Below are 9,548 nucleotides of genomic sequence, written 5' to 3'. Positions count from 1 at the left end.
ACACCAGATCAAGCCTTCCTAAAAGGTTTTGTGATATGAGTGCACACTTAGGTCAAAATCTATAAGTAAGGCTCTTCAAGAGCTTTCATCATATGGATGTACACTTCAATACATATCTATAATTATTTCCTTTTTATTACATATGCTCCCCTTCTATGTACTTGAGTAAGACATATTTTTCATACAATATAACAACTTTATTACCTTTTATTGGAGAGTTTTGTCAATTGTAGCTGGTCGTAAGCACCTCTTGAGGTTATGTTTATTATGTTGATCCAAATAATTTAAGCAATAATCATGACACCACCATTTGCAACAACAATCACATTGATGGTCTACATTACATTAAGTTACTATTTTATAATCCCTTCATGTAGATAGACGGCATGTAGGTCCCCCCATTAAAAAATACCCCTCAGTGCACTAAAGTGCTATGTTACATGTTTATGAGTGACCCCCTGGGGTAATTGCCAAACCCAAATGGGCAAGTTAAAATAGTCCTTAACTTTGGACTACTCAATTTCAATAAACGTGACACATAACCCCCCTTTTGTATACTATCTACTTCAAGCAATTATTTTATGGGATACTTAGATTCTTTCTTTGCTTGCTTTTTCCTACTACTTTAATAAATTTAGGCTCGCTTTTTAAGGATCGCTTACTTTTTCCCACTCACTCTATCAACTACCTTGCCATAAAAACACTCCTAGAAAACTTGGTAGAAGTGGCACCCAATTTTCATTTTTGCCATTTCTCTTGTGTGAAATGGCCCCCAATTTTCAAATTTTACAATTTCTTATCTTTGAAATGGCACCCAATTTTTATCTTTGCCATTTCTTGTGTGAATAACAACCATTTCTTATGTGTGAATAACAACCATTTCTTAAAGTGTCATTTATTTGGTAGAAATGACAACCATTTCTGAAAGTGCCATTTATTTGATAGAAATGGCAAATAGAACTGGGAACTAATTCTTGAATTGCCCTATCTTGGGAAGAAGTGGTAGTATGAAATCACAATATTTATTCTCTACCAAAGCCCATTACTTATAAATAGATGGCAGCACAAAGTGGCAACCATTTCTACCATTTCTTCCTAAGAAATGGGACACAAAATGGCAACTATTTGCTAATTGCCATTTATTAGTAGGAATGGTAGCAAGAAATGGAATCGTTTTTTGACTACCATTTCTTAGATAGAAATAGAAATAAGTTAAGAAGTTAGCACACAAGGAACTTTTGAGCAATCTACAGATAGTAAAATGCTATAGAAATAGGAAATTCAAGAATATGCCCTAGATGAGAATGAAGTTGATTCTATGTTTCCTATATAAGAAAGGAGGTCTTTATCTAGCAAATTAGGAAGAATGTATCTTTACATATGTAGTGATTATAATTACCTACAATTTTTTATCTAGTAAATAAGCAAGAACATAGTATTCTCCATGTAGGATAACTTTTTAAATTAAAAAAATGAGCATTAAAAGACATTAAACCAATATATTTAACATACATAACATGCTTGTATATTTCTATTATAGGGTAATTATTTTATTCTATCGAAGTTTGCAAAGGTGAAGGTAGCCAGAAAAGAAGGAAAATGGGCTATCTTTTGAGATGGCAAGGCTTTGATTAGAGACTTCAAAGCCAAGAACAAAGACATGCAGTCTATAACTTATGTACGATTTGCTTTTTGTTTTGTCTCAGTTTCTTGTTGTTAATATTTTTTAGTTGAACAAGTTGTATATGCTGGAAGTAATATAAAACCCTATTTTATTTTTTATTTTTTTAAAATAATTATATTTTATTTCTTATATACATCCAAAATATATTTAAATAGTTTAAATGAAAATAACTCCCATCCCAAGGATAAGATATTTTGAGTTGTCAAATGTCCAATGAATATAAATACAATGTGCAATGTCAAGCTGACATTCAAATGAGAATATCAATTAAAAGTAGAATGCCCAAAATCAAATTGATACTCAAATGCAAGTCTCAATTAATCTCATGCTTTCTAAGATATTTTAGTACAACTTAAGAAAAAATGTATTAACAAAGTGTAAATAGTTTCACAAGCTATTAAGTGCATCTTGCGCAATGTCAAATAGATTTTCAAAAGACAAGATTCAATTATTTTAAGACTTCTATAATAAATTTATAACTCAAAATAAATTTTCACTAATGTAAAATAAATATTTAATAAGGAATGAGTAGGTATAATCTCATGATTTCTAGGATAAGTAGCTGACTAGGGATCTTCTATGCATAAGCTTTAAAATTTGACAATGTAAAATGTCCTTTTAATTGAATTTTCAAATGTAATACTCAAGTATCTCATACTTTAAAAGAAAAGTATAGCCAAAATAAGTATTCAAGTAGAGATAATGTATGCAGAAGCTTTGAAAATGTTGACCACAGGATGGGTACTCTTCTTGCATGCATACAAAGAATCTTAAGACTTGAAATACACATGGGTGACTACCCATTCAATGAAGACTAATTAACATATGCATATGACCATGTCTAAATCAATGAGAAGATTAGAATTACAAAATATATGCTAATATTTTTTAATACACTCTCTCGATCTTTGATGATGAAATGGGGAATTTCGATCCCATTCACCCATGTGATGTTGTTGGATGGCCAAGAAAGTTTATAAGGGTGTATAAGTGATTGGACAGATAGCCACAACTCAATGTTGTCATCAAATATAGGGTTAGCATTATGACATGGCTTGATGATATCATCAAATTATGTCATAATTTGCAAAAAAAAATCGGGGTTAGGGTACTTTTTGGGCAAAAAGCGACCTGCAAGCAATGTCCAAAATTAGTTTTTTCACAAGTTTTCCCCTAATTGCTTCTCTTTTTCACAGGGTTCTCCCTGGTTGCCTCTCTTTTAGAGTCACATACAATCTTTCGAGCCTAATTTTCTATCTCAGCCACATAAAAATTACCTATGATCTTCCAAGCCTTTGTTAGAGAGTCGACTATGATCCTCTAAGCCTTGCAAGGTTTCATGGCCATCAGATAAGATCACATTGGTTAATGGGGGCCAAATGCCCCATTTTGAGACTTAGAATGTCCTATGGCCCATACGCATTAGAAATTGGGACTCAATGCCTAATAGGAGAATAAATTCAGATTTAATGGCCATGAAAATATACAAGGGCATTTATACAACTCCCTTACAAATCCTTGTAAAGTTTCATGGCCATCAAGTCTACATATGCTTCCATTCTAGGCATCTGGGTGAATTTCTCATGTGTGTGTGCCACAACAACTCTCTTATTTGAGATGGGGAATGGCAAGCTCTTTCCATGTGTTACAGTATTTGATTAGTATGAAATTTTGAATAAGAACTATGCTCGATAACTTTCATTCCATTTCAAAGTTTCACATTGATCTAATATTGTTTGTATAGGTTGCCATTCCAAAATTTTCAATTTTGCACATGCAAAGGATGTACGTGCAATAAAATATGCATTGGTTATCAACTTCCATAAACAATGGAAAAGGGATGGGCAAGATTCATTTATATAAGTATGTTTTGCTAGATCCTTAAGATCCACTAAGGAAAAATGATATAGTGTTGCTACTAGCCTTACACATCACACTATAAAAACACTTTGGCTCTTCTAAGATGGTATTAAAGGCCCCACAAGAACCATGAATATTGAATGAGCAATGGTTCCATGTAATTATTTGTTGATTTGGCGATTAAGTAGCTTTGTGCATACATACTTATCATAGGCTACAACATCTTTGATTTTACAAGATGCATGCCATCACTAGCTTTGATACCATGTGAAATATTTGTGGGTATATGCCTTATGGCTACCTAGCCACCCATGCTGAGCCATGTGCATGGTTCCATGCTTGCCACCTAGTCACTTCATCGTGCCTTATGGCTACCTAGCCACCCATGTTGAGCCATGTGCATGTTCCCATGCTTGCCACCTAGTCACTTCATCATGCATAATTAAGGACGCTAACTAAAATACTCATCTTACACAATCAATGCCACTAGCTTTATACCATGTGAAATAGGGGCTACATGCCATACGGATGCCTAGTCACCCATGTTGGAGCTGTGTGTAGGATCCCCATGCCTGCCACCTAGCCAATCCATGTTGAGCACATTCCCAAAAGTCCTTGGAGGGGATGTGTGCTCCTTGAGAGACCTTAGCATCTTATATAGATAAATCTCTCCTTTTTACCTTTATGTATGGGACTCATTAGGCCCTTGGCCTCTATACATGTCATATACCCCCTTTAGGGGCCTTGGGCATTAGATTGTCCTTCAATAGAAGTATCACTAAAAATAGGTCCAATTCGGATGTCACTCACAGTTTAATTGGAATTTACATGGACGAGGGCATTGCAACCTTTCAAATGGTTGACCGTGTTTGACACAAATTCTAATTCATAAGTGTAAAATTAGACATGTCTAGAAAATTCCAAGGAAGGTAAGCACGTGATCCTTGCATATGTGATACCATAACTCATCAAGGATGCATTAAAACGAGGACTATGGCTGAAGAGGTTGCATCTTGGATTCTAGGAAAGTCCTCTAAGTTAAAACTATTATCACACTGGGAGGCCCAAATGGGTGAGTGAGTACTAGTATTAAGAAGCAAAAATAAAAAGGGGATAGTGTGTGTGTGTGTACACATGCACACAATCATGGCATACATAACTTATCTTGAAGGGAAAATTTTGTATTCGCATACATGTCATGTACACATGTTCATCTATGTGTGCATGCATACATGCACATGTAACTTGTAGTTGGACTACAACCACAAAACAAAGAGGGTGGGAGCTGTAGCCTTGAAGAAAAATAAGTGAAACTTGGCCATCAATACAAAGTTCTTGGAGTACCTACCATAAGAGCTGAGAAGACATAAAGGAAACCACAAGAGTGTAAAGTGTAATCAAAGGATCCATGCATTGAAAGGTGACACTGGAGACAACGTTGTTAAAAAGAATGACATTAAAATTGTACATGAGACCAACTATAAACAAATAGCAATAGTAAATTGTGGGATTGCTTAAGAAAAAACATGACAAATTCCATTTGTTAAAACTTAGTATCCTGATTTTATCTTGGAGCTCACCTCTTTGTTACTAAATGTTCTTTAAAAAAAATGATGCCTCCTTTGTGAAATTGGGCTGCACCTCCTTTAGCTTGGAATGAAGATAGGCATTTTGTCTTGATCTACTTGGGCATTGAGAATCTCCATGCATGTTGATTTGGTCTAGTTGCTCTATAGTCACCTTAGCATGGTGTTTTATTCTTTGATTGACATGTCTTACCTTGGCCGATTTATCGTTGAGAAGATTGATTTCTTGATTTTCTTCCTTGTCCCTTTGAGTTGCTTGGGCAACAATATCTTTTGCTTTTCCTTTTTTGATATTCCAATTAGCATTTTGGGATTCCAAAGATGTGCTCTTCACTTAAAGTATCTCCAAGTTAGCCTTTGCTTCTTGTAGACCAAACTCCATTATGCTAGGGGATTGGAAATTATCCTAGACATGATCAATTATGGTAACTTGCTCATTGAAAGATTTGGAAGTATGCATCATAGTATTGTTTGAGGTCTTGCTTGGTGGTGTTGATGTAAGGGATTGTTGGTTGCACATATTCATAGTATTGTTTAAGGTCTTGCTTGGTGGACTTGGTGGTGTTGATGTAAGGGATTGTTGGTTGTACATATTTATAGGCTACAATCTTGCTTGGCTCTCCATTGAAGGCCTCTTCCTGAGTTGACTACTTCCCATTATCCATCATCCTTTCCTTGGTTGGTGGAATAGCTTCTCTTGATATGGCTCTTTCTCGACTCCCTTGTAAATGATCTATGTTGGTACTACTAGAAATAATGTCTCTGGCTCTAGGGAATTTGAGGGTGGCTTGTTAAACAACTCTTCTAGGACATCATTTGTCATAAGTGATGGTTCTTCTCCTCCTCATTTAAGTAGGTGAAATGTGTCTTAACTTGGTTTTTATTTTCCCACATTAAGGTTTTTGACTTGATCATTGATTTGACTTAAGAGAAACTTTGCCCAACTTTACCATTGGCCTCTATATTGACTTAAGTGCCTTTTGAATGAGCTACCTTGGTATATATGCATCTAGCGTTTTGAGCTAGATTCATTTGGACAAAATGCAAAAAAAAATATTCACATTGACTTCCTTGGCCTGGCTTGTGATATAGCCTTAGCCTTCCAACCAAGTTTTGTTAAGGAATGACGAGTCACATTTGGTGTTTGTGGGCTTGGTGATTCATCATCCTTGTTGAGCGCTTGCATGTTATTGGCATTTGGGCTTCGTTGATGAACATTGTCTATTGGCCCCTCAAAATGTCTTTCTTTTTTTCTTGCATATGTTGATATTCTCCTTGCATCATCAGAGGCTTGCTTCCATGGTAGCTCTTTTAAAGTTGTAAACCCACTTAATTGAGCAAATCGATAGCTGCTAGTGGTCAGCTTCAATCTAGCTAGATGTCAACTATCTTTGGTCTCTCCATGATTTTCACTTTATTTTGATAATATTTAATACCTCTTTCACTTTTTTTTGTGCCTTCCATTTACAAGGGATGCTTGGTGTTGTTGAATTTGGCTTCTCTTGCTTCCTTAAAAGTCCATGGCAAATGCTCCCTCTACTTCCAAGCATTTAGGCTTGATTTTGCTTTCTGCCATCGATATCTACAGTTCTTCTCCTTCATTTTCATCGTGACCACATTGAATGCCACCCTATAGTATCCTTGCTCATTTCTATGGCCCTAAATGGGTTTGTATATATTCTATTTTTTCAACTAAATCTAGTGTACAGTTAGTCATTTGTGGCGTGCTCTCTAGCTATGCCCTCTCTTCTCATCTCCACTCTTCTCCTCTCCCCTCTTCATATTTTTTCATGGTATCAGAGCTCCCTTGCCTTCCGTTGAGGCATTCATTTTTTTGACTCTATAAGGTCCTTGACCTAGAACTTTGAGTTTGCCCTTGTGGACTTTGGTACTGTATAGTAAAACCAGGTCACCTTCCTTGAGGTCTTTGTCTTTAAGGTTCATGTCAAACCATGCCTTCCTTCTTCATTTTTCTGTTGTCATGGCATGGTAGGCAATTAATCTGGACTCTGTATGCTTCTCTAATTGGTAGTCTGTCTTTCAAGGATGCATGATCTCCCATACATTCTTACACTACTATGTGTAGGATGGGTATTACAAATTCTAGTGGGACCATAGCTTCAAAGCCGTATACCAATTGAAAAGGTGTATTCCATGTGCTGACCTTGAGTGTGGTTCAGGATACCCATAAGGCTGCAATTGAGTTTCTCTACCCAATTAGAATGCTTTGGTTCTACTACCTTCATGAGGACAATTCATAATATTTTGTTAGTGGATTCTGCTTGTCCATTCCCTTGGGGGTAGTAGGGTGTGCTCTTTATATGGATCACCACATAAAGCCAGGCAAGAGTTCTTGGATAGCCTCATTGACAAAATGTGTGGCTCTATCTGACACAATTTCAATGGGGCATCCAAATCGGGTGATCACATCCTCATACAAGAACCTTGCCATGCTTCTGGCATCTGCCTTTCTGATTGCTTTAGCTTCAACCCATTTTGTAAAGTAATCAGTGGCCACAATGATGTATCGAGCCTATGTTCCCTTTGCTGTTGGATGTATGGGACCCATAAAATTAATCCCCCATTTTTAAAATGGTTTTTGTGCAACAACTATTGTGAGGGGATTGAAGTCCTTTTGTTGTGGTTTAGTAGTTCGTTGTGGCATACAACTTTTGACATTTTAATAGGCATTTGCCCAAAGTGTTGGCCACCAGTATCCTATGGGGAGGACTTTTCTTGTTATTGCTTCCCCTTGGAAATGTCCACCTACAATGCCTTCATGGGCTTCACTAAAGATTGGAATGATCTCATGTGGCATTACACTTCTCCTTAAAAATTGGTCTGTGCCCATCTTGTGTAGTTGCCCTACAATGAGTTGATAGGGTGCACCTTTAAGGATTAATTATATGGCATCCACTACTTTCATTTCAAGAGGTGGTCTTCCTGCCATTAAGTACCCAATAATGTTTGCACACCAATCAGGCACAGCGTCTACCTGAAATAATGGGACATCTAGTAGGTCATTTTCTATTCATTCCGACTCTAGTATGCCCATCCACTTTGCACTTAGTGCACCAAACTTCTCCTCTTTTGGAACTCCTGTTACTCCCTTTTAAGTTTCTCATCCTTTATGTTTGTTGTGCCTATTTTGATAATCATCTCATTGTCTTACTCTTTACTATGCAAGATGGCAAAGATCACAATTTCCTTCTTTTGGGTCAGAGATGACCCCCTTCTCAATTGCAATTGTTCATCATATGTCTTCACCAAAATTGTGATCTCCGTGTTTCTCAACTCTGCACCATTGGTGGGGCCACTCGACAACCACGAACAAAGCACTATTTTGTATTTAGCAATAGTCAATTGATTAGTGAGCATCCTCATTTGAGCTACAAAGCTCTACAATAAATCTCCAGCATTTTGCTTGAGTCTATTGTGCCTTAGCATCACATCTTCCTTATTGAACCGATGTTGAAAGCTTTTGAGGAAGGCTTTCCTCAATGCAATGCATGTCATGAAATGGCCATTTGGATACTAGTCAAACAACTCAATGGCTTTGTCTACAAACATCGTGGGAAAGTACAAGTACTCCTCATTTATGTTACATTGTAGTTGTGTCACACTATTCATTAGAAAGCTTTGCAAATGCAAATGAGGACTTTTACCCTCTCGTCTCATGTACCATTGAAGCTTGATTTTTACATTTGGCCTTGCCATTTTTTGTGGATTCGCCCTTGGAGTTGCTTGTGGGCTCTGTCATATATCTTCCTATTCTCACAGAGTATGCTATAAAACTTGGACTCCTTCCTCGCCTTTGTGGACTCGGTGGGGTATTGCTTCTCGATCCTTCAAGTTGTGATATGCTTCGATGTAGGGACTTGACTCTTTTGGCCTTCATGCACTCCTTCCCTTTGCTACCCTCGGCGTTGTATTCAATTTCAAACTACTTAGGCTACCCATGTTTTACTTTGGCTTAGATTCTCATCTTTCACTAACAAGCTTTCATGAGTTAGCTTATTCACTTCTTCCATCCGCTCTTTTCATCTTTGTGATATTTTGCTGGCAAACGAGTTCTTAAATGCTCCTTTGCACCTAATGTTCATTGTGCATCAATTTGCACTACTTTCTCTCTAAGCTTCTATGGTTTTCATCATCAATACACTTTGTACCAAGGTGGCAGATTCATAGTCATGACCCACTCACTCATCATCGCTTGGCAATTGCATCAGTGCCAAGCTGATAAATTCCTTGGGATGTAAGTAACTTCCCTTCCACAGTCAATGTAAGCTCAAGACTCAATCTACGCAAGGTACAGGCTGTAGTGGAAGAGCAATGATGATGGATTTTCTAGCTAGAGAGCCTTTTGGGCCACATTACCTTTGAAAATTGATTCTTTTGTTCATAGAACTTCCACTTTG

This window comes from Dipteris shenzhenensis, chromosome 30, assembly GCF_047967505.1.
Source record: "Dipteris shenzhenensis isolate YYH24624 ecotype China chromosome 30, Dip_SZ_1.0, whole genome shotgun sequence".
Classification (NCBI taxonomy): Eukaryota; Viridiplantae; Streptophyta; class Polypodiopsida; order Gleicheniales; family Dipteridaceae; genus Dipteris; species Dipteris shenzhenensis.
Note: the sequence above shows the minus strand (reverse complement) of the source record.